This window comes from Sphaerodactylus townsendi, linkage group LG06 (assembly GCF_021028975.2).
Source record: "Sphaerodactylus townsendi isolate TG3544 linkage group LG06, MPM_Stown_v2.3, whole genome shotgun sequence".
NCBI classification, from domain to species: Eukaryota; Metazoa; Chordata; class Lepidosauria; order Squamata; family Sphaerodactylidae; genus Sphaerodactylus; species Sphaerodactylus townsendi.
In genome coordinates, this window is record NC_059430.1 from 103,137,708 (window position 1) to 103,164,071 (window position 26,364).

The 26,364-nt window shown below is 46.6% G+C and overlaps 1 pseudogene; it reads left to right on the plus strand.

Annotated features, from left to right (window-relative positions):
• The first annotated feature begins 24,705 nt into the window (after window positions 1-24,705).
• On the plus strand, window positions 24,706-25,742 carry LOC125435423 (annotated as a pseudogene).
• The last annotated feature ends 622 nt before the right edge of the window (window positions 25,743-26,364 follow it).

Below are 26,364 nucleotides of genomic sequence, written 5' to 3' on the forward strand. Positions count from 1 at the left end.
TGCCCCTTCTTAAGAGCTGAAGCTGCTTCATTCTTTGACCAGCCCGATTACAAGCAACTCCCTTGCCGCAACATGGCTGGACGCAGTCCTATTTGGGAGGTGGGCTGTCGTGGGGCTGCTTGGAAATGGCCAGGAAGACTGGGAAGCAGAGGCGGCTTTGTGTGTGGTGCTGCCCCACCCACTCACTTGGCTCCAGCAAAGCTAAGGAGAGGGCTGGGGGCTGAAACCCATCTCAGAAAGGGAGAGGGCAGGCTGTTACACCCCCTCATCTACTGGCACTGGGTGCATGGGTAGTGGGGCGGCAGGGCACAGCAGCAAGCTACAGACTTCAGCAGCGGGGCCTCTGTGTCTGCCCACCCCTGTTTGGGCTTCTGCAGCTCATTGCTTGCTCCTGGGGGAGGGAACCAGCTGAATACACCATTCACGTGACACTTTAAAGTGGTGCCTGGGGTGTCGACCCCCTCTGTCCCTGCCCAGGTATTCCACTGGTGGTTACTGAAGGATTCTGAAAACAATGAGTACTTGAGTAGGTGAGAAGGAAGAAGAAGACAGAAAGCTCCCTGATATATATTGGGTGTGCTCACCTCCAAGGTCACCCAGTAGGAATGTATGAGTGCGGAAACACATCTGGTTCACCAGATAAGTCTCCGCCACTCGGGTGGAGGAGAGGAATCAAACCTGGTTCTCCAGATTAGAATCCGGCTGCTCTTAACCACTACTCCACGCTGGCTGGTGATGAACAACAGATGATGACCTGGAAATAGACAAATGTTGCCCTGATCTTCCAAAAGAACAGTTTTGGAAACCGCAGGCATGTCAGTGATTTGGTTATTAGGGAAAAAATACTAGCACAGATTAGTGTTTTCAAGCTGCTGGCTGATATTCTTGCCTTTTGTGCGGGAAAGTGGGCCCAGAAATGTTATAAATCAATAAATAATTATAAAGCAGTAATTCTTTAAGCATCTTGAAAGCGATGCAGTGATTGATAGCAGCCAAGATTTATCACAAATAAATCCTGCAGTACTCATCTCCCTTTTTTCATCAGCTTAATGGATCATGGGAATGCCAAGGACATAATATGATTTCTGGAAGACCTGGGGAAATTTCCCCGTGATGTTTTGGTTAGCCAACGAGTTAGATGCAGGCTAGATTAGTGTTGTTATTATTATTAATTCAAGTTAGTATTATCAGGTGGATTCATACAGGGCGCACTCACACCAGGACAAGATTCACAAATGTCATGCTCCAGCAAGCACTGGCTGGGGAGCAGGGGCAGAGTATGGGGGGGAACTGCGGCTGGGGCACGCATGCATCCTGCACCCCTGCCATGCCCCCATCTGGCTCTGCCCCGGAATGCCCCCTCCACACTCTCGCCACACCCCCACAGGGGCGCGCGCCTGGTGTGTTGCACCCCCATCTCTCACCCCCTTGGCGCTACGCTACTGCTGGGGAGAGAAGACCTTTGGGAGGTGGCTTTTCCACTCTGTGCTGCTGCCAACACTCGGCCATTTACACTAGCCTTGGCTGTTTTTGCACTTTCTAAATGCTCCGTGACTTAGCCAGGGAGCGTACCTGCTGCAGGGCTTCTTACCCTGCTTATAGTTCCCCACTGCTGCCCGGCTGTGTTCTTTGCTTGAGTAAGGGCTGGGGAGGGAAGCTCCGAATGGTTTATGGGAAAACCCACAAACCCTGGGTTTTCCCATAAGCACCGCTTAAGCACCACAAGCTCTTCCGTAGTCTCTTTCGTGCATGCGCGGGCAGCCTCCGTTTCCTGGGTTTGGATTGGTTGAATCTCGCCCCATTCCCCCCACTCACTCTCACTATTATATGACAAATCAGGCACTGAGAATTGGCGCCTCCCCCTCCCAGATGATATTCATCCAGGGGAACAAGGAACTGGCTGCTGCCAGTTGTGGAACTTCATTGACCTTAGAAAGTTGTTAATCTGTTTAGGATCACACTGTAAGCAAGACTGGAGTTTGGAAAGAAGTGAATGCCTAGATCCTCTTTGCAAGTTCCTGCCTGGGACTGTGCCATGGTGAGCAGACTGGCAATAGATTCTGGGCCAAGAGCGCCCCACTGTGTTGCCTCTTCCAGTGGTGCAGTTCTATAGTGCAGTGGGCCACCGTTTTGAGCTGCCAGTGGCATTGCCCTAGGACTGTGGTGGCGAACCCATGGCACTCCAGATGTTCATGGACTACAATTCCCATCAACCCCTGCCAGCATGCTGGCAGGGGCTGATGGGAATTGTAGTCCATGAACATCTGGAGTGCCACGGGTTCGCCACCACTGCCCTTGGATGTTTCGCAAGTTGTTGTCATGCACATTTCTTTCTGGATTCTGCAATTCCCAATCACCTGGTCTGCTGTCTGAAATTGAACCGATGCCTTCTCTGCTGCTCATGAATTTTCATTCTGGATTTTGAATTGAGCACTTTGCTTTCAGTTTGCATATTCCTGCCCTTTTTTGTTGCCATTGTTTACGTGTTTCAGGTGGGTCGCCATGCTGGTCTACAGTAAGACAGCAAGATTCTGGTATAGCAGTACCTTCAAAACCAACAAGATTTCCAAGGTATAAGTTGTCAAGATTCGAAGCTCCCTTTGTCAAAACCCACCCCCAAACCACCATGATGAATAGTTATATAGAGAGATTCTTTTTGTGGGGTGTTTTACTAGTCGGAGGAGTACATTTGTGCATCAGTAAAACATTGCTCAAAAGGCAATATTTTACCTGGCCGCATCAAAAGGACAGGGAAGGCAGCAAGGCCTCTGACATTGGCTTAGTTCAGAACTCCTTCCAGTAATGCCACTGAGAACTCTGCGCAGACATTCCTTATGCTGCCCAAATGTTTGCTTGGTGTCCTCTCTTCTCAATCCCTTCAGGTCCTGTAAAGCATATTGCAAACCATTACTTTGAGTAGAAGACTGCCTTGGATGCAGTGGCTGAAAGGCAGTCTAATAAAAATATATAATTGCATGAAAATTGCTTTTTTGCAGTGCATTTGCACACTGATGATGGGGCGATGGGAAAAGACGCAAATAAGATGAATGGGCTGAAATCCACAGCTACAGGTGTGCATGCTTCAGTTCCAGAATTCAGTTTAGGGGTGTCCCTAGTTGAATCAGAATCAAAGAGGAACAGAAAGTAGCAAGGGGTGAATAGGACACAGAACAGGGGAAATCTGCTCTGATTTGCCCCCTCAGTGACTTAGCACCAGGCAGTTGCTATGACCAGAAGAGTGGATTGGGTCTAAGAGCTGGACAGCTGGAGATCAGAGGGTGGGCCTACACAGCCAGGCAGGCAGGCTGTTGGACAGTGACCATTTGGATTTTATTTGCATGCCTCCAGCTTGCCTTGGCCTGGCTCTCTCCTTTTCCTTTTCAGCCAGAATGCTTTCCTAATGCCCGCTGTGCCTTTGTGCTCAGCACAAAGAATGTTTTAATATATTTTAAAAGAGGCATCTGATATTGCTGGCCAACCCGCCGCACAATGAAAACAAGAGCAGCCTTTAAGAACGGCTAAAATAAATCTGGCAGCCAGTCAAAAACCAATTGGTTGGCAATCCTATTTGTCAACCTCCTTGAGTGTCCTTTTATATGTGATACAGGATATAAGTTATTTTGAAACAAAAAGTAATTACAACTACGCTCCTACCGATATATAAGGGCATGCTTTGACTTGATTGTGGGATTCAGTGGGGGTTATGCATGGGGTTCTTGTGAGTCTGAGACACCATGTGCTAAGGGGAAGTCAGCCCGTCAGCCTACCTGTGGTTTTGGTAAACAAGCCACAACAAAGGGAAAGTAAACAAAAGAGCCAGACACAACAATGTTCCCCCTAATCTTTTTTACAGGGAGTCCAACAAAGGCCATGGATTTCTAATTTGAAGCCAATCAGGCCTGAAATCCCAGCCGTTCTGATTGTAATTGCCTAGATCAGGTAATCAATAAAGAATTCCAATGCACAAGCCCTATAAATACAAAAGGAAATAGAAAAAAGGAAAGGGGGAGATGGATTCATGTGTCCCCACCATTTAGCCGGACTGGCAGGATTTAGCCTCTCTGAGGTTCCTTGGTCTTCTGGAGGTGGAATTCTGGGTAACAGTGAATGGTGGAGAAAGAAAGAAAGAAAGAGAGAGAGAGAGAGAGAGAGAGAGAGAGAGAGAGAGAGAGGTATAGAAATGAAGAAGTCTTGAAAAGAATTGGGGGATAAGAAGAAGAGGAGTTTGGATTTATACCTTGCCTTTATCTCCTGTATTTCAACTTACAAACTCCTTTTCCATTCATCTCCCCACAACAGACACCTTGTGAGGTAGGTGGAGCTGAGAGAGTTCTGAAGAACTGTGATTAGTCCAAGGTCACACAGCAGGCTTCACATGGAGGAGCAGGGAAACATGTCCAGTTCACCAGATAAGACTCCGCTGCTCATGTGGAGGAGTGGGGAATCAAATCCGGTTCTTCAGATTAGCATCCACCGACACTTAGCCACTACACCATGCTGACTCTAAGGGGATACTCTTCCCAATTTATATTTGAGTACTGAGAACCCTCCCCCAAAAAGTATAACTGAAGGCCTGTCAGATCTTTCCCTCCGTGGTAATTCTGGTGATTAGGATTTACCCTCTATGACGCAGTGGTTCTTTTTTCTGCAAAATCTCTGAAGGTTCTGTTTCTGCTTATTGTTATGGAATACTAGGGTTCGACTGAGGCCCTTCACAAAACGGCTGCTCCATAATTGCATTGTTGTAGTCTTTAAGCAGGAACTGGTGCACTGTTTATTGACAATGCTAGAATGAAGCCCAGGGCACAAAATAATATTCTAATCCACCTTTTAAAAAACCCATGGGGCTGCCTTTGAAACAGCATCTTGTTTAGAATATGGCAAACTGATGATTGCCTGGGGTAGCCAATGGGAATTAATCTCACTTAAACAAAATCAACTATGTTGGTCGACAGAGTGTTTCCAATTTTGGCTGCCAGGGTGCTTCCAAGTTCAGTTCAAAGGAGTAGTTTTGACCTTCAAAACCCTTCATGGCTTGGGACCTGTAGCCTGCATGTCTCTCTCCTTTTGTTGTGGTTGTCTTCTGATTGGTCCCCATTCAAGTTTGCCTGCTGGCAGCTAATCAGAGGTGAATGGGGTCCAAAGGACATGGGGGGGTGAGGTTGGGGGGTGGAGAGAGAGCTCCTCCGGGTGTCCCCTCAGAGTCCCGCCCATCCCTGCTGCAGGTGACCCATGATGCCCTGCCCACCTGCAGAGTGTGCAAAGTTGAGCATCCCTCAGACCCACCCCCTGGCCTCCCTGGAGATCAGGGACGTGGCCCCACCCTTTTGCTTTTAACAGGCTTAGTCCTGCCTTGAACTATCCTTGAAGTTATGGTGAGCACTTCAACAATAACTTGAAAAGACAGTCCAAGGCAGGACTAGGTCTGTTAAAAGCAGGGGGATGGGGCCACATTCCTGATCTCCAAGGTCAGTGCCTTGGACTATGTTTTCAAGTTATGGTGAGCATTTCAACAACATACTTGGAGATCAGGAACGTGGCCCCATCCCCCTGCTTTTAACAGACCTAGTCCTGCCTTGGACTGTCTTTTCAAGTTATTGTTGAAGTGCTCACCATAACTTCAAGGATAGTTCAAGGCAGGGCTAGGACTGTTAAAAGCTGATCTCCAGGGTGGCCCAACTCTGCACGTGGGTGGGGCAGGGCTGGGGCATTCCATCCTCCCTCCCAGGCTCCCTGCAGTGGGGAGGGGGGTGCCCCGAGGAGGCTTGATTGCCAGTTTAAAAAAAGCTTGTGCAGGCTGCGTGCTTCCCGGAGGGAGGCTGACTCTCTGGTCATGTGGGGGGCCAATTTTGCGCTCCCCACATGACCACGTGGCGTGCACCTGGAGACATGGGTTACCCCTTGTCCCCAGACAGTTATGCCACTGCAGTTAATATTGCTTGATTCTGACAGACTGAGCAGGACGCTTCCCTTTTCTGCACAAGTCATGGAGAACATTTCCAAAATGTTTTCAAGCCCCCCCCCCCCCATTTGTTTGTATTCACCCTCTCAAAACGAATCCTGGCCACCATTTGGTGGCTGTTCCATCCCCCCCCCTCGCTCTCTGTGGCTCTGATGCCTTGATGTTTCAAAGTCTCATGCTGCAGTTCTTCATAGGTTGTGCACTTGAAACTTCGAAGATATCAACCCCCCCCCCCATTAAAAAAACTGATGAAAATGAACAGGTGAGATGGCAGAGCGAGCTCAGAAAATGGCATCGAAGAGGAAGTCTGTGGATTGCAGAGAGGTGTGAGAAACATTCTAAAGAGGTAAGCAGAACAAGTCAAAACATTTTGAAAATGTTCCAACAAAAGAATTGCTAGAAAGGAGGCTGCATTTAAAACGCTTTCAGGCTGGAAATAAAAACATTTTGGGCTAAAAACATTGTGGAGCTCCTCAGAGGAAACCTTTTCTTCCCTGCCTCAAAACGTTTTATTTTGAGTGTGTGGAAAAAGCCAGTAACCAGGGGCGTACCTAGGCAAACTGGCGCCCGGGGACAAAACCTGAGTTTGGCGCCCCCCCGGCCAGTATGGGCGGCCACCCCCCCCACCATGACCAAACAATGATTTTTTTGTACCAGCTCACAAAACACCTCCCACTCCCATCAAAACATACATGGCTCTCTCCCCACCAACTCTTTTCCTAATTTCCTAATCACAACAACCCTATGAGGTAGGTTGTTAGCCTGAGAAACAACTCCAAGCCAGTGCAAGTGGGTATTAAGCATGTAAATCTCTCACAAATCACCCCCAGCAAAACATTTACCAAACAAATGTCAGCATCATCTCTCACAAAACACCTCCAGTGGAATCCACCCCCAAACAGCATCACTTTCAATGGTGTTTAAACTAGGGAGCTCAGATTCTTCTTTTAAATCCACCTTAAAGGGAGAATCTGGGGTCCCTGGTTAAAACAAAATTGAAAGTGATGCTGTTTGGGGGTGGATTCTCCAACCCATTTTTGAGGGTTGGAGATTCAGATGAAACAAATAGCAGATTCGGCTGGAATCTGGGAAAATTTGGGCACATTCGTACAAAAATTGTCCGATTATGTCCTGCCCAAATATGAACAAATGCGAATGCAAGGTATTTGGGCTTTTGGGGGGTATTTTTGGTGTTTTTTCGGCCTACAGGGAGCGCATTTTTAAAGCTAGCGGCACGATGATTTCAGGGCATCATCTAGAGACTGCCCTGATGATGCCACCCAAGTTTGGCGATATTTGGTTCAGGGGCAGCAAAGTTATGGATGCCCAAATGGAATGCCCCCATCCCCATTGTTTTCAATGGGAGCTAACCTGAGATGGGGGCTACCCATTTGAGGGACCATAACTTTGGTCCTCCTGAACCTAACTTCACCAAACTTGGGTGGCATCATAAGAATAGTAAACAGATGATACCCTGAAAATTTGGTGTCACTAACTTTAAAAATACATCCCTTACAGGCACCCCAAGAAATTTGCCCAAGATTCTTCTATTTGTAGTGACTTAGTTTGCTCCATAGTAGTTAATGAGGAATTTCTGAGGCAGGCTGCACATTTTTGAAGATAGAGGCACCAGACTTTCAGGGTGGCTCCAGGAAGCCCTCCTGGTAATAGCATCCAGGCTTGGAGACCTTTGCTTCTGAGGGTCCAATTTTATGGGCCGCCAAAAGGCTTATTTTGTTTCCCTGCTCCTGCACATGAAGCCTGATGGCTGAGTTCTCTCAGAACTTCTCAGCATCCCCACCAACCCGCAAAAGCAAAGCTCACCAAGCTTGGATGCTATTACCCAAGGCCTCTTGGAGCCACACACTCAGAAATTCCCCAGAATCTGCCAGGCTTTTCACCAAGTTCTGTGGTGGGAAAAATTATTTTTCCCACCATAGACTTCAATTGGGCTTTCTGTTATGCCCAGCTCTGTGGTAGAGGTTTCAACAGGAGGCACTGTGGTCTCCCGAAAGGAACCAGCCAACTTTGCTAAAGTTTGCCTGTGATGGCCGAATGCTGCGGGCATCAGGTTCACCTTCAACTTGGTGCCCACAGCATTTTCCTCTTCCGCACACATTTTAGCAAATTTGGCTGGTTCCTTTCAGGAGACTCACACCAGCAGCTACAGGAAATGCCCCCATGCAGAGCAAGACCCCTACCACAGGGCCTCCCATTGAAACCTCTACCACAGAGCCATCTGGGCATAACAGAAAGCCCCATTGAAGTCTATAGTGGGAAAAATAATTTTTCCCACCACAGAACTTGCTGAAGAGCCTGGCAGATTCTGGGGAATGTCTGAGTGTGTCAGTGCTGGCTGCACGTTTTTGAAGATAGAGGCGCCAGACTTTCAAGGTGGCTCCAAGAGGCCTTGAGTAATAGCATCCAAGCTTGGTGAGCTTTGCTTCTGGAGGGGGGGGGGGAGTTGAGAGAGTTCTGAGAGAACTCAGCTCACAGGCTTTCATGTGCAGGAGCGGGGAAACAAAATAAGCCTTTTGGCGGCCCATAAAATTGAATCCCCAGAAGCAAAGGTCTCCAAACTTGGATGCTATTACCAGGAGGCCCTCCTGGAGCTACCCTGAAAGTATGGTGCCTCTATCTTCAAAAATGTGCAGCCTGCCTACACACTCAGAAATTTCCCATTGGCTACAATGAATCAAAGCCACTGCAAAACAAAGAATCTTGGGCAAATTTCTTGGGGTGCCTGGAAGGGGTGTATTTTTAAAGTTAGTGACACCAAATTTTCAGGGTATCATCTGTTTACTATTCTTATGATGCCACCCAAGTTTGGTGAAGTTATGTTCAGGGGGACCAAAGTTATGGTCCCTCAAATGGGTAGCCCCCATCTCAGGTTAGCTCCCATTGAAAACAATGGGGATGGGGGCACCCCCTTCGGGGGTCCATAACTTTGCTGCCCCTGTGGGGGTGTGGCAAGGGGATTCCGGGGGCATGGTGGGGGTGTTCTGGGGCAGAACGGGGGCGTTCTGGGGCGGGGCGGGGCGGAGGACGCACCAGTGCACCGAGTGCTTTTCTCCCTCTTGCTACTCCTCTGGCACTTCCTCATGTGTAAATGGAAAAACGTGAGGAGACCCCACTGCAGAGTGAAGAGTCTTGGGATAAATGCTCCGTGCATAATGGGCCTGTGATAAAATACAAGTACAGTGATCATTCACAATGGTTTTGCTATACTGATTTTAATACCAGTGGTGATTAAAAAACATTGATAGAGTCATAAAGTGCTTCCAAATGAAGGTTTTGCCCCAGTTTCGTGCATAAACTGATACAAAGTTTTTGTAGAGGCAGGCAGTGGCAAACCACCTCTGCTTAGTCACTTCATTGAAAACCCTGTGGGGTTGCCATAAGTTGGTTGTGACTTGATGGCACTTTACTCACACACATGAAGGAGGAGGAGGAGGAGGAGGAGGAGTTGGTGGTTTTTATTCCCTGCTTTTCTCTACTGCAAGAAGTCTCGAGCAGCTAACAAACTCCTTCCCCTTCCCACAAACAGACATCTTGTGAGGCTGGTGGGGCTGAGGCTCATTCCGCACATGCAGAATAATGCACTTTCAAACTGCTTTCAGAGCTCTTTGAAACTGTGCGGAATAGCAAAATCCACATGCTAATAGTTGTGAAAGTGATTTGAAAACGCATTATTTTGCGTGTGCGGAAGGGGCCTGAGAGAGTTCTGAAGAACTGTAACTAACCCAAAGTCACCCAGCAAAGTTTTATGTGGAGGAGTGGGGAAACAAACCTGGTTCATGAGATTAGAGTCTGCCACTCACATAGAGGAATAAGGAATCAAACCCAGTTCTCCAGATTAGAGTCCATCATTCCTAACCACTACAACAGTGATGGCAAACCTTTTCGAGACTGAGTGCCCAAATTGCGACCCAAAACCCACTTATTTATCGCAAAGTGCCAACACGGCAATTTAACCTGAATACTGAGGTTTTAGTTTAGAAAAAAACGGTTGGCTCCGAGGTGTGCATTACTCGAGGGTAAGCTTGGTGGTAGTCAGTGGCTTTGCTTTGAAGCAACTGTGCAACTCTTCCAACGGGTGAATCATGACCCTAGGAGGGTTTACTCAGAAGCAAGCCCCATTGCCAGCAACTGAGTTTACTCCCAGGTAAAGGCTTGTGCTTTAGTTCTTTGCATGAAAATCAGTGGGGTTTAACAGCGCTTAGCAGGGTTACCTACACTGCTTCCCCAAAACTAGGTCTTAGGTTTAATGCTAATAATTGAGCCCAGCGGACCAGGCCAGCCTAGATGTGTGTGTGTGTGTGGGGGGGGCACTCTGTTTGTGTGTGCCCACAGAGAGGGCTCTGAGTGCCACCTCTGGCACCCATGCCATAGGTTCGCCACCACTGCACTACACCATACTGGCTCTCCTGCACACAGGGTTTTTGTAGGGTGATGTCATCTTCTAGTCATCCTCTAGCACCTATGTGCATGGGAAGATGTTTTTTATTGAAGGAATACTTCAATAAAGGGATACTTCCCCTCCAGCACGCCCACTGCAACCACTGTTCTCCCAACCCTTTGCCTTTGGAGAGCTTTCCTGGGCTTATAAAAGGTGAAACTGATAATTGAAATCACTATGCCTTGGCCCTGTAGCCATGTGGCAGTTTCTGACTTTAAAAAATAGTGTCAGTTGCCATTGGGGTGTGCGTGTTGAGAAATAACCCCCACAGTGAAGTGAGAGCAAAGAAATTGCACGAGAAACAACTTTATGGCCGCTGTGCTGCTGCTGCAGCAAATGTTTAAATCCCTAAATTCCCTTTTTTTTAAAAAAAGTTCTCAATTCATATTTTCCTCCAAACTTCTTCTGCAAGACAATATAATTAAATGAGGCACATTAATAGCATGAGCTAAGCTTCACTAGCCACATTTATGACAATATAAAGAGAGAGGTGGGGGGGGAAGAGAACTAAAGAACAGAGCCCTCTTCGACGCGATAAATCAATGCATTTTGATGCATAAAATTTGGAAATACAACTCTATGAATTGTAATAAAGCGTGACGAATTCTCATCAACAGAAGTAAATATTAAAACCTCAATGAGAAAGATGCGGCTTGCATCCCACTGGAACGTTTCCTCGGCACAGCGGGTTCTGGCACCGTCCGCCACTCCTCAAGCATCGTCCCTTCTTTTTAATATAGATAATTTGCTTAAGTGCTGGTAATGGCTCTGAACTGACAATTGCCCTTTTAATATTCTGCTAATATAAATGTGCCTTTATGGTGCCTGATGATGCTAATTTTCTTGGATCCCAGATTTGCACTATCATTTTAAGGAGGGAACTGAAACCACAACAACAAATGGGGGTGGGGGGCTGAAGAGTGGGTTGCAGAAAGGCCAGACCTCAGGCTGTCTCTGCCTTCAGCGGAGTTGGGTTGGGAAGGAATGGATGCCACTACACAAATAATCCCCTGTGGCAAAAGTCCACAAGGAGGGGCTTTGGCTCAGTGATAGAAGGAGAAGAGTTTGGATTTATATCCCCACTTTCTCTCCTGTAAGGAGACTCAAACATGAGTCAGCAGTGTGATGAGGCGGCCAAGAAGGCCAATGCAATTTTGGGCTGTATCAATAGGAGTATAGTGTCAAGATTGAGGGATGTAATTGTACCTCTCAATTCTGCATTGGTTAGGCCCCACCTGGAATATTGGTGTCCAGTTGACAGCTACATCAACTGTGAAGAGCCTGGGCATGCTCCTGGATGCCTCCTTAACTATGGAGGCCCAGGTAGTACAAATGGTCTGCTTGGCATTTTTTCATCTCTGCCAGGCGAAGCAGCTGGCTCCTGAACTTTCCCAGTCTGAACTGACCACAGTGATCCATGCAATGGTCATCTGCAAATTAGACTTCTGCAATTCTCTCTGTGCAGGGAGCTCCTCCAGAAGCTCCTGCTGGTCCAGGATGCAGCAGTGAAAGTCTTCACGAGGACCAGATGGGGGCACATATAGAAACTGTGCTCCACCAGTTGCACTGGCTCTGGGTAGAGGGCAGGATTAGATTCAAGGTCCTTGTGCAAACGTACAAAGCCTGGGACCCATATATCTATGAGACCATTTCTCCTACTATGCTCCCCAAAGAGTGCTCAGATCTGCAAATACTAACTTACTGGTGGTTCCTGGTTCAAAGGAAGTGCAGCTAGCCACTAGCCTCAATCAGGGCTAGGGCTTTTTCAGCCAGGGCCCCAGTCTGGTGGAATGCTCTGTCTAACGAGACCAGAGCTCGAGGGACCTTAGGCAGTTCCATAAGGCTTGCAAGACAGAGCTGTTTAACCAGGCATATGGTTGAGGCAGCTATAATACCATCTGGCCTCCCCAAATCTCTCCTTTCCTCCCTCTTTTCCACCAATTTTGCATCATTAACCCTTCTGGGGTGGAATGCTTGAAACGCCATCTTGTGATTACTATTAGACATATTTGTTGCTTTTGATTTTGTGGAGAAATGGCTCCTTCCCCCCACCCCCTTCCGTTTCCTTTTTCGTTCATCCTCTCCTTCTCCAACCAGGTACCAGAGATTTGGAGGACTTAGAAATCCCAGAGAAACATCAGGAAATGCTACCTGACCTAGGGGGAAATGATATATTGACCCAGCCTGACCTGGTCAAAGGAGGGTGGGGTCTGGGATCTGATAAATTGAGGGGAAGAGAGGGGCGAGGTCTCTTGGCTCAGGTCTCTCTGGAGGGGAGCAGAGCTCTTGCCTGAACTGGGAAGGCAGCAGCCATTTTCTGGACCATGTGCTCAGCCAGGTAATGTGAGCTCTTTGCCAATGGCAACATTTTAAACTTTAAGGACCTACCCTGCTTTCTACCATCTTTAGCCAGGGTATGTATTAGTGATAGGAAAAGAGGATTTGCGTTTTATCTCCTTTTATTTTGTAACCCTTGCTAAATCTGGTGTGTGCTAAACATATGGTAATCATTTTCTTTTTAATAAATACTTTTTAAAACCTTAGCTGTGGAGGAAAGTTCTCTGTACCACTTATGCCCTACTGTCTTGGACACGCTATTTAAACAGGAGGTAGAGGAAGGCTGAGCAGCTTTTCCTCCAGGATCTCCAGTCTACCCTGTGGAACCCAGGAGAGGGGAACCACGGGGAAACTGAGCAGGGGCCTCGTGCAGTTGGAAAGGAAGCTGGGAAATCCTGATCTTCCCCAGCAGGCAGTCCTCAAATGATCAGGTGGTGGCAGCATACCCAAAGAGAAAGTTAGCCCTCCCCAGGAAAAGTTGGTAACTCCTGGGGGTGTGCAGAGTGTGAAATAGGGCCTGCCAGCCAAAAGCAAGCCCGTTTCGCCACAGATTTTATTGTTAAAATTTATGTTTTTAGTTGTTTATATTGTGTTGTCATGATGTGAGCTGTCCCAAGCCCAAAAGGGGAGGGCTGACATAGAAATCTAATAAATAATGATGATGGTGGTGGTGGTGGTGGTGGTGGTGATGATAGGGAAAGCTTTACTTTACTGAATCTATTGCTGGAAAGCAGCGTGTTTCCAACTATATATTCCAAAGGCATACCACCTCACATATTTAACAAATACATTAAATCTGACTATCCTATTCTTCCCTGAGTTTTATTTTATTTTATGGTGCTATGAATGAATACAGAGCATTTTGTATGTTATTTTATTGTATTTTATATGAGGAGCTACGTTGTAAACTGCTCTGTGCCTGTGTAAGCAGGGGAGGGGGGAGTGGTCTAATAATCAGATGATAATAATAATAATAATAATAATAATAATAATAATAATAATAATAATGATAATAAATTGCAGAGAATAATAATAATAAATTGCAGAGAATAAATTGCAGAGAATGAAATTGATTCAGTCCAAAAATTGTGTGTATACAGGTGACACTATGGGGCAACCCACATTTCAAAATTGCTAACATGTTTTTCATTGTGCCTTTTCAAACTATTCATGGTATCTGCTATTAACCCATTGCCTTTGTACCAAATTTGCCTGGGATCTACTTGCAGCTTTCGACCTCTGTGATATATTGTGGGGGGTTTTTTTGGGGGGAGGGGTGCCTATAGAATTATCTCCAACAATTCACAAATCTTTATATGCCTGTTTGATCATGAACCTATAACTGAGCAACTACTGCAGAACTGGAATCTGGAACTAAGGATGTAAATTCAGAAAGTGATCTGGCAAGAAGTACTGTATTACCTTAAACTTCCTTAAAACTTAATTACTATTGGTCCGAAAAGAGATTATTCTTTGAAACTATTAGACTTCTGACCTGGATAGCCCAAGCTATCTTGTCAGATCTCAGAAGCTAAACATGGTCAACCTTGACAAATATTTGGATGGGAGACCTCCGAGGAATACCAGGGCCGCGATTGGGAGGCAGCCAACAGCAAACCACCTCTTATTGTCTCTTGCCTTGAAAACTTCACCAAGGCCCTTTCTGCATGGAAACTTCTGCAAGGCCATCTAACATGGGATAAGGACAGGATATAATCCATTATGGCGGCGGGGGGGGGGGGACTTTGCACAGTTCCCGCCCCTTCATCAGGTCTGCCCCGCTTTTTCTGGCCCAGCCCAAGCTTAAATGAGAATCATGCTATCTGCAATTCTTTTAAGAAAGACTGGGTTGGAGCCGCCACCGTGCAAATGGCCCCACGTGGGAGGTGCATTACTCAGCCACGCCCTATTGTTTTCTCATCCCTGCCACACAGGAGAGCACAGACATCCAGAAACGTTAGTATGGCTGTGGGTGTTGTTCGTAGCTGGCTGCGTTGTTACACAGTGAAGAGAGGAAGGTAAACAAACAACAGAGGTGCCTCCAAGTGGAGGCACATCAGACAACTGCTTTGGCTTCGGGGCCACCTGCACAGAGTTGTGTGAACGACCCGGGGCTGCATGAGGTTCCTTTATTCCAGCTGCGCCCCGCTTTACCTCTGCCGTGCAGAAAGGACCCAAGGGGTGGGGAAAAAAGCAGATTCCTTAAATTGGGGGTTGTCAGATTTAGATTGGTGTTCAAGATGTAAGCAGCCAGGCAAGAGCATATATGCCATATATGTCATGGGCATATCCAATTATCATGCCATTTTAATTAGAAATTAATAGAGAAATCAGTTTTGCACTAGAATGTCCGCTTGTTCTTAATCCACCTACTGCAATATGAGGTACATTCCTGTTACCTGAAATCTCAAAGGACAAAGCCTCTGGATCTTATGAGTCTGTAGTAATAGTCTCTAGGTCCCTACCAGAGGTGGGATCCAGCAGGTTCTCACAGGTTCCCGAGAGTAGGTTACTAATTATTTGTGTGTGCCGAGAGGGGGTTACTAATTGGTGATTTTGCCATGTGATTTTTGCCTTAGTTACGCCCCTCCTCTCAGCAGTAGTGCGCAGAACTTGAAGCAGTCTAGCAGGAGGTGCACCGGCGTGCGTGGCAGCCTGCGCCTGCGTGCATTTGTTTCCTGCCCAAGGAATGCCCTGCCCCCGTCATGCCCCACCCAGCCCCATTGGCGCTACGCCACAGTTTGAATCCCACCACCATGGGAACCTGTTACTAAAATTTTTGGATCCCACCACTGGTCCATACTAAAATATGGACTGAAGCAATGTTAGATCTAGCCGTCAAAGAAAGGAGTGTCTTTAATGGACAAGAAGTCACCGTGAAATGTCATGCCACTGGGTCTGAATCTAGGGCAGGGAGAAGTTTGGATATTAACACATACTCTGCTTACAGTATGGATTCAGCAGCAGGGCATGTTTGCACTGATCAGGAAAGTTTTGGTCTGTCACTAACTGGCCATGAGAAAGTCCTTCTATTTGCCAACTTTGTTCTACATCAGAGAGTGGAAGCTTCTTTCAGTAGGCCTGGTGGGAGTAGACTGGTAAGGCCCTAAAGTGGCAGATTTGGTGTGAGCAGTTGGTTGATTTAGTTTAATCAGCAAGCACTCTGAGGAATCTTAGGATAGGGAGATGCAATCAAGCCAGATGCAGCTTATCTGAGCCAGGTACTTGGTCCTGGCCATCAATGTTTGCATCTGCATGTTGTCTGGAATGGAGAAATGGACTTGAAGGGCAGTGTCTCTTAGCAAATCTTTGATGTGTGGACAAAGGTGAGCAAGGAGAGGAAGGGGCTGTGGCTCAGTGGCAGAGCATCAGCCCAGCATGCAGAAGGTCCCAAATTCAGTCCCTGGTTGGTATCTCGAGTTGGAGGTTCTTGACCGTAGTTGATGTTAAAGACCTATTCCTGAGACCCTGGAATGCTGCATCCAGTCTGAGTAGACAATACTGATTTTGGTGGACTGATGGTCTGATTCAGTATAAAGAAGCTTCATATGTTCATATGAGGAGTAACTTTGCTATTGTTATGTGCTTTGTAACAGTCTGGGATTGCCCTATATTAGCACACCCACTGGGATTGCCCTATACTAGCAAAGCCACTAGCCCACAGGGGTCAAACTCGCGGCCCTCCAGATGTTATGGACTACAGTTCTCATCATACCCTGCCAGCATCATGCTGGCAGGGGGTGATGGGAACTGTAGTCCATAACATCTGGAGGGCTGTGAGTTTGACACCTATGCAAATTGAGCTGCTAAATACTTCATCCACGCACCTGTTAAAACTAAAATTTAAAAATGATACTCCTGTGTGTGTACCCATTCTTTTCTAATTTTTCTCTCTTTTTTATATATGTAAGATAGTGAATATATGTAATTCCTGTGGAGTACAGTTCCTAAATATTCCATCCAATTTTTAATTTTTTAAAAAATTGTATTAAATTTATACCTTGTCCAATTCCTGGCTGAAGTTCGGCTCAGGACAGCTTACAGTAGATTAAAATCAACAGTATACAAAAGTTAATAATAAATTCATTCCTATGCTAGTTCTAAAATGCAATTCCTATGCAGATGGTGAAATAAAGTCTTAGCGTGAAATTGACTCAACCCCCCTCTCTGCGTCTTCATTCATTGAGAGGGGGGAGGGAAAAAGGGGGAGGGTAATGTACTAGATGGATGCGCAAGATGTTGTCAGCAATGCATAGTTTAGTGGAAAACAAGCAGTTACAGCCAGAAATGTCTTCCCATTGAAACCAACGGAGAAGCACAACAAACATTAAAGAGATACAATTAATAGCAAATATCATGAAAAGGAATAGACAAAAATGGAATTTTAATGCACACTTTTAAGTTTCACCCTCCCAGTAATTTTCATAGAACAAACCTTTATCTTCCTGTTCCTGCTGGGCCTTTATCCGACTGACATGCCTCTCTCTGTCTATGGACTTGGAGACTATAATTGGGCCCTTTTCGCTAGGTACACAAGGCATTTTCAATGCAACGGCTTGCCTGGAATCATGTTAACCTTTTCAGCATTAGGCGAAGAAAATTAATTACTCGTATCAGAATGCGTGACCTTTTCATGGCAAATAGGATTAGTGGCCGCTGTTCCTTTCTCTCCCTCGCTCTCTCTCCTCATCACCCACCCCCCATGCCTGCTGGCTTTTCTTTGAAAGCTGTGATGCTTGCGGTACCTTGGTATTCACACACGGATTAAACTAAGTGCAACTAATTGTTTTCAAGTTGAGCCTTTAGGAGGAAGTTGCTTGCTGTTGCTTTCCTTTACTCCTGATGACACCTGGAAGTGGTTTGCAGAAACGTTCATGCTTTTGTGCAGCATTTTTAACTGCCATCATGAGATGCCAAGATAGGTCACTTCCTTTTGAGAGGCCTGACCTGAAAACAATTTAAAAAGCACCAAATAGTAAGATTTGAAAAATATATGTGTAATATTTATAACTGTTTGCTGATGAATTTGCTCTCTGGCTGATTTTTCACAGTCAAAATGCCCCGTTGTTAGCACAGAGAATACTCCAGTGCAGCTGGGAGTTCTTCACGGCTCCCGGTGCTGCAGCGTGTCTGCCACGTTGTTGCCCTGGCGCTGCCCTGCAGCATTGGCTTTGCTCCGCGAATTTCAAAAACCACCAAATTGGAGGTTCTTTCAAAATGCCCCTTTGTTACTACGGTGGCTTCTGCAGCTGTGAAAAACTCCTCGACAGCAGAACCGGGGCCATTTTTCCGGCGCTGCTCTATCCCGCCCCACCAATCAACAGGTGCTGAGAATCGGCACCCTTCCCCCTCTCTTGCAGTGGGAAAAAACACAGAGGGAGAAAACTTGGTTTTTAAATAGAAAAGTGGTGTGTGCAGGCGTAGCGAACACAGTATCTCTATTGGTAACCGTATAGGGTCACATATGAAGCTGCCAGTAGGGACAAATGTGAATCAGACCCTTGGTCCACCAAAGTCAGCATACTCTACTCAGACTGGTAGTGCCTCTCTATGGTCTCAGATTTTTACCTTCCCTACTGCCCTACTTTTCCCCCCCTACTTTTTAAAAACTAGAAATGCTGGGGATTTAGCCAGGTACCTTCTTCATGCCAAGCAGATGCTCTGCCACTGTGCCATGGCCCCTCCCCATAAGTCGGCTGTGACCCAATAGCACTTTCCACCTATGCTTCTCTCACCCTCAGACCTCATGTTCCAGGAGAGTTGAATGGACAGCCAATTGTGTCAAAGGCTTCTAACAAATATACAAATAACAATTCAGTGACATCCAATTGCAACTGACTTATGGCAACCCCTCAAAAAGGCTCAGATTCAGGTTTTGTGGCCCTAGGCAGAGAGATTCCAGGGCACCCTCCCCTTCTCTGCTCACCTTTAGGACCCCCTCTCATACCCCTTTTCTTTTCCACCCATCCACATGCCTCCAATTCCATTGGTATTCTTATTGCTTATGAGCCCACCCAACACCAACTGCAAATGTAGCTCCTTCCTCAAAGGGGCTAGCAATGAGAACATCTGGGCCATGAGTGGTGGAGTGCTAACAATTGAGTAGGTGAGGAGGAAGTGACAGTAGTGGGCCTTGCTAGAGGCCATGAGCCTTGGCAGCCGCTCTGTCTCAGCTTAAGTTGTTGCCGGCCCTGCTTTAAGGGGTTTCCAAGGCAAGAGATGAGCAGAGGTGGTCTGCCACTCCTCCTTTTGACTTCCTTGGTGGCCTCCCATCCAGACACTGACCATGGCCAACCCAGTTTGGCTTCCAAGCTCTGATGAGCTGAGGCTAGTCTGAGCTACTGAGGCCACTGCTGACAGAAATACCAAGAATAACAGAGGCATGCTGATGGCAGCTAGTCTAGAGAGACCACGGCTTAGAGCAATTGAAGCCACGCACCTTCCAACTAGATGGAAGTGAGAAGAGGAGGAGGAGAAGAGGAGGAGGAGGAGGAGTTTGGATTTATATCCCCCCTTTCTCTCCTGTAGGAGACTCAAAGGGGCTTGCAATCTCCTTGCCCTTCCCCCCTCACAACAAACACCCTGTGAGGTAGGTGGGACTGAGAGAGCTCCGAGAAGCTGTGACTAGCGCAAGGTCACCCAGCTGGCGTGTGTGGGAGTGTACAGGCTAATCTGAATTCCCCAGATAAGCCTCCACAGCTCAGGAAGCAGAGCTGGGAATCAAACCCGGTTCCTCCAGATTAGATACACGAGCTCTTAACCTCCTACGCCACTGCTGCTCCATGGTATCTCTATTGGTAACCCTATAGGGTCACATCTTGCTGACCTCTTCCTCCCAGCAGCTCTCAAGCTCCAGAGCCTTCCAGTTTCTTCATAGCTCCAGCCATCGCTCCCTTTCTCGTGCACTACTGCTTGGTAGAGACCTTGCCTCTACTGGGTCTGATCCTGTTCACACTGGTCAGCACTTTGACGTAATCCTACACAAAAGTGCCCAATGAATCATGGGCTCTCTGCAACGTGACGATAGCCTTCCTTCTTCATTAAACCCATTTGTTCTTCTTTCGCTGGCCAGGAAAGGGTGAACATGGAGAGGGGGAGCCAGAGCGGATCCCCTTTCAGCCTAAACTCAAGCACATCTGCCAGGCTCGTAATCTCCTAATGGGATGTTGTCCTTTCTCTGTGCGCTTTTTGTAATGTGGTTTCTAAGCCTTTCTCTGACAACTTCCTCGGTGAGTTCAAACGCTGGATTTGCAATATCTCCAACAACACACACCTCCGTTCTCTTTGAAAGAATTAGAAAAGAAAAGAGTCCCTCTGATAATTCTCTCTGTGAATTGAATATTTGTGGATTTATGGATGTTTGTGCCTGAGTCTGGCCCATCTGTCACCAGAACAATATAAATTGGTCAGCGCAAAGGAACAGCAGGCTCCCGGAGGGGCTCAGAACTGAGATCAAGAGCTGACTGGATGGGTGGAGTGGAGGTGTTCCAATGAGTAGGCAAGAGAAGGTAGCCTGTGAGCAGCCCATGGTACCTCAGCAACTGTTGTACCAGTAGAAGAGCGAGGACAGTTCTCAGATTGATATATGGTAGAGAAACTTACGGTCAACTCACAGCCGTCTTATGGTGACCCAACACTGTTTCCAAGCCAAGAGATGAACACAGGTAGCTAACCCTTGCCTGCCTCTGCACAGAGACCCTGGACTTCCTTGGAGATCTCCCATCCAAGTATGAACCAGGACCAACCTTGCTTAGCTTGTGATATCTAATGAGATCAGGCTAGCCTGGGCCATCCAGGTCAGAGCCTGCTTGATAGACATCAGTTTTATTGGCTCTGTGTGCCACCTGGTCACTGTGGATTGGTACAGCCAGCATACTTTGATGTCCCCTAAGCGGGAAGGATGCTATCCTGATGGTGAAATGCACCAGCCTGAGAAATGATATTGAGAAATTTATCAATCAAGATCCATCCTTCCCTGGCACAGTATCCTTTCCTGGCTCAATTTCACTGAAAGGAAGAGGGCTTCCTCTGAGCTGTGTAGCAGAGCCCTTCTCCATCCCCTGGCACAAAAAAACCCCTGGTGACCTTTGGGAGCCCCCCTCCATCTGAATCCCTACCTAATTGATTTTTGGGGTGGGGGAAAGGAAGTATAAATACAACTTATGAAATGTCCCATTGTGATTGATATGATTTGCTGTAAGCTCTTGCAGCTAGCTGGGTAGCACATACCAATGATTGACTGTTGGCCAATGATCGACTGCTGACAGTGTCAATGACTGACTGTTGGCAGTTTTACAGAGACAAAGATGGCATTGAGAGAATGTAGACTTCAAGGGGCTGGCAGAGGATGTCTCAGCAGCAGGTCCATGGCAGAAACAGGCTATGTGTGAAGTCCACATAAATTCTTCTTACAGAGGGTTGTGGGGAAAGGTGTTTTGAAATAAGTCCAGAAACCACCACCTCCCCGCTTCGCTGTCTGTTTACTACCACTGCTTCTTACAATCTTCTGTTTAATTGCCTTGATTTAAAACAAAACAAACAACTTGGTCTTCATCATGGGAACAACTGCAAGCCAATCAGAATCACATAATAATAGTGATGATGTCACACAATCCATGGCGAATGTTGGCAAATCTTCTCGGATTCAGCTTCAAGCATTGCCTCTGTGGGAGAAGCATTGGAAATTCTGAGGGGTCTGGTGGGGCAGGCTAAAACTTGTTTGCCAAAGCTGTGGGGCCCAACTCATCATGAAGCACAATCCACAAACTTTTTTAAAAAAATAAGAATGTTGTACTGTCAAGTTGTAGCCCCCTCAGGGCAGCTCCAGGGAGGTTTCAAGGAAAGAGGCAAGCTGAGGTGGTTTGCCAGTGCCTTCCTCTGCATCTTGGTCTTCAGTAGTGGTCTCCCATCCATGTAATAACTGTAGCCGTTTGGACCAACCAAAACAACACATGGGCAACCTTTCACCTTCCGCAAAACTCTTCACCAGGCTGGGCATTCCAAAATAAAAAGAAATGGTGAGAGGAAGAAAAAAAAAGGGGGGGGGGGAGATGTTTCGGGCCATGATTTTTAAGGCCTCTTTTTGCCACTATTACTGTGCTGAGTGCTGAACATTTCTATCTACCCTTTGAACGAAGGGGCTGATCTTTAACATCATTTTATAGTCCGTTTTTAGCCTGAGCAAAGTTGAAGACTCATTATAAGCTACTTAATGTTTCATGTTGCTTTATGCTCTGCTGTGTTTTGAATGGTAGATTTTAATAGCTAAAAAAATGTTTCAGGTTTTATTATATTTTGTAAATTGCCTCGAGCGGATTCCCTGGAGAGTTTTCAAGCAAATTTCCCAAACTAACAAACAAACAGCTATCAGGTCACTCCTGTGATCGGAATAGATGCATCTGTTTTGTACTGAGCAGACCATTGGTCCATCTAGCCCATTACGGACCAACAGAGACTCTGAATAGAGGAATGTGAAATGCACCAGCCTGAGAAATGATATTGAGACATGTATTAATCAAGACCCATCTGGACACTGGCCATTCCTAAATATTGCAAATTCTCCACATCTGGACAAAATTATTCCTGACATTTGGGAGTGGTGTTTTTGTAGCGAACTAGGGAAGAATTAGGACTAATAAAAGGAAACACTTCTTCACGCAACGTGTGATTGGTGTTTGGAATATGCTGCCACAGGTGGTGGTGATGGCCACTAACCTGGATAGCTTTAAAAAGAGCTTGGACAGATTTATGGAGGAGAAGTCGATCTATGGCTACCAATCTTGATCTTCCTTGATCTCAGATTGCAAATGCCTTAGCAGACCAGGTGCTCAGGAGCAGCAGCAGCAACAGAAGGCCATTGCTTTCACATCCTGCATGTGAGCTCCCAAAGGCACCTGGTGGGCCACTGCGAGTAGCAGAGTGCTGGACTAGATGGAATCTGGTCTGATCCAGCAAGCTAGTTCTTATGTTCTTATGAACTGCCACTGAGAAATTAAAACATTGCTTCAGGGAATTTTTACCATCCAGGGAATTTGGGCCATCCAAGCTTCTTTCCATTGTTACCTCCATCCCATGGTTTCTAGGAGCAACCTATTGCTTAAGCTAGGAGTCTCTAATCTTGTTGAGCCTACGGGCACCTTTGCAATTCTGGCACAGGGTGGTGGGTGCAAATTCAAAATGGCTGCTGCAGCAGGTGAAGCCAACCACAAAATGGCTGTCATGGGGTGGAACCACACATACTGAGGAAACTCAAGTGCAGAAGAGAAGGATAATTTAGACAAAATTTGGAAAAAGGAATGAGAGAAAAAAACCAACACTGTGATCACAGCTGAAATAATGACCTTTTCATGTGTGCAGCCACTTAGATCCCCAGTGGTCAATCAGAAGCCTTGCTGGGCAAGAGCCCCACCTGACTGCCCCTACTTCCTAAAAACACTTGGTGGATGCCAAGAAAGGTGTTGGCAGGCATCGTGGGGACCATGTTGGGGGTCACTGTCCAAAGCCTTCTTTTCCTTAAACTATAAAGCCCTAGTCACGGTAATAGACACACAAAGCCCACTTATTGAGCAGGCAGAGATTACCAAGCTGATTGATTGTTATGGAAGGAGGCTAGGAAACAGTGTCTTCCCTGGTCCTTTGGGTGTTGGGTCTTCATGACTTTGCTCTCCTTATGGCTAAGACAGCCTTTGCTTCTCTCTCTGAAGCAGTAGATCTTCGGTCCTCTTCATCTGTAGATTTACTGAGGGGCAATGATAAATATACTTTTGTGCTGTAGACTGTCCCGCCAGTCACCCAGGAGAACTGGCTTAATGTGTTTTCTCTGGCTGAGAAAACTTGCTTAGGGAAACAACCGAGGGAGCATGGCTGGATTGCTAATTTTCTGTGCCCTCGCAAGGAGCACAGCTCTGCTCCCATCTCCCTCCTCAAGTAGGGAAGGAGAGAGAAATATGAAACTCCAACAGATTTAGCAAGCTTTGCACCTAATGGCAAACTGAAAGGTAAATAGCCCTATCTAGAAATGCTTCAGTGATCAGACGCTGCAGATTAATTTGACCATACTTCAACATCCGTGTTTTTGGAATATGGAAAGTGATAGCAAAATGTGGTGGAATTAATCCTAAAAAGGAAGCTGAGCCCCACACAATCATGCCTCGAATGCCTGAATTGTGTCCATGGATAAGTTGCTCAAGCCCTTAAAGCAAAAGCCAGAAACCAATTCTCGTAATGCTTTTTATTTTGTAACATCTGACCTGACGAAGAGTGCTGAGGAACCAAAAACTTTGCTCATTGTTGTGAGTCAAAAAGCTGGCCCTGGAGTTGCCAGCTGTGGGGCAAGAAATTCCTGGAGATTTGGGGGGTGAAGTTTAGGGAAGGTGGGATTTGAGGAGGGGCAGGAGTAGGATAGTCTGATCTCACTAGATCTCAGAAGCGAAGCAGGGTTGACCCTGACAAGTATTTGGATAGGAATCCTCCAAGGAACACCAGGGGTGTGATGTGGAAGCAGGTTACAGCAAACCACCTCTGAACATCTCTTGCCTTGAAAGCCCAACCAGGGATCTCAATAGGTCAGATGTGATTTGACAGGGGGGAAAAGACCTCAGCAGGGTATAATGCTGTAGAGCAGGGGCTGATGGGAATTGTAGTCCATGAACATCTGAAGCGCCAGAGTTGGGTACCCCTTCCGTAGAGTCTGCCCTCCAGAACTGCCATTTTCTCCAGGAGAGCTGATGTATGTCATGTGGACTTCAGCTGTAATTCTGGGAGTTCTCTGTATCCCACCTGGAGGTTGGCAGCATTGGTCCTCATAAATTGTATTATGTAGATTTTGTTCTTGTCCCATGGGTAGTCATGCATAACAAGATAATTTGGAGGGGGCTGGCCTTCTGGCTGAATGTTTTCCGCCTTGCCTCCTTTGTGTGGCACAGCTGAGTATGTCTGGGGTGGCAAGATGGCGGCCTCGTCCGTTCCCGGCTTCCCCAGTGTGCGGCTCCTGACTAGCAGTGACGCCAAAAGCCTGATCCAGTGGCACTAGGAGAAGCAGGTGCTCTGCCTCAGCTGGCCCCGATGCCGTGTGCCTGACTCAGTACAGCCGAGATGATGTTTGTGCATTTAAGTGTTCTGTATCAGACGGAATGCAGTTGAGTTGGCAAGCAGTCCTTCATTATCACACTGGGATGTGATAGTTTCCTAATACAGTTTGCAACGCCATGTGACTTCTGCTCTTGTTATGATGTTTTCAAAAAAACTCCCAAGATGACAGCGTGGAGCCATTTGTGTTCAGCGAGCGTACAGAGGAATCGTCTGCCGAGCAGCACTTCCAGTTTTACGGATACTTGTCCCAGTCACAAAATATGATGCAGGATTATCTTAGAATGGGCAACCTACCAGCGAGCAGTCCTGCAGAACCACAGGGACTTTAAAGACAAGATTGTATTAGACGTCGGCTGCGGTTCTGGCATCCTATCATTTGTTGCAGCTCAGGCCAGAGCAAGGAAAACTGAAGCAGTGGAAGCCAGAACGACAGTGCAGCATGCAGAGGTTTTAGTGAAGAGCATGCAGAAGGTTTTAGGGAAGCCGGAGGAGGTCTTGCTTCCTGAACAGGTGGACATCATTATCTCTGAGTCAATGGGTTACATGCTTTTCAAGGAATGGATGCTGGAGAGTTACTTGGATGCCAAGAAGTATTTAACGCTGAGCGGTAATCTGTTTCCAACTCTTGGAGATGTGCACCTCGCCCCCTTCACAGATGAGCAGCTCTACATGGAGTAGTTCTCCAAGGGGAACTTTAGGTATCAGCCATTCTTTCACAGTCTGGATTTGTCAGTGCTTTGGGGTACAGCGGGAGATTAATATTCCTGGCAGCCGGTCATGGATACTTTTGATATCAGGATTCTAATGGCCAAATCTGTGAAATACACAGTGAACTTCTTAGAGGCCAAGGAAGTGTATTTGCACAGGAACAAGACAACTCAATGTTACCAATGAGTTCTTTTGTGTCCTTGAGAAGGAAGCTGAAACTGGACGCAAACCGAGGCCCTGTTTACTAAGCTCAGCTCCAAGCAAATCGTGTGGATCTCGAAAATGTCTCAGGTCATTTGGCATGCTCTGTGGATTTGGGACACAGCATTGAGAAGAGGTGGAACTTGTGGAGAACAGAATCGGCAGGCCTCGCCTGTTGCCGTGTCTGCCTCCAATTCTTCCTTTTTGAGATGGTTTTTCCTAATGATAGCAAGTGTTTCTTCTTCTACTAGAGATCTGTAGTAAATCTACCACTTTTTTTTTTTTACTGCTGACGGTAGTTTTCAACTTTTAAAAACTTGTATCCAATTCTTCCAAAGCTGCTGAAGTCATCACAGTCAAAGCACTAAACAAAGGGATTTTTAAACATTACAAGTAATGGAATATCAACTGCCTTGAGTTGAAAGGAGAAGGCGGGAAAGCCCTTAAAATGGTTAATTGCCCTCTTTGCCCTTATTGCGACAATGCTGAGATATACATATATATCCCCCTCCTACAAACACCACCCAGCCAGGAAGGAAAAGAACAGCAGGTATACTCATGCTGATTAACTGTGTCCTTAAGGGGAGAGGGAACCACGATAAAAAGA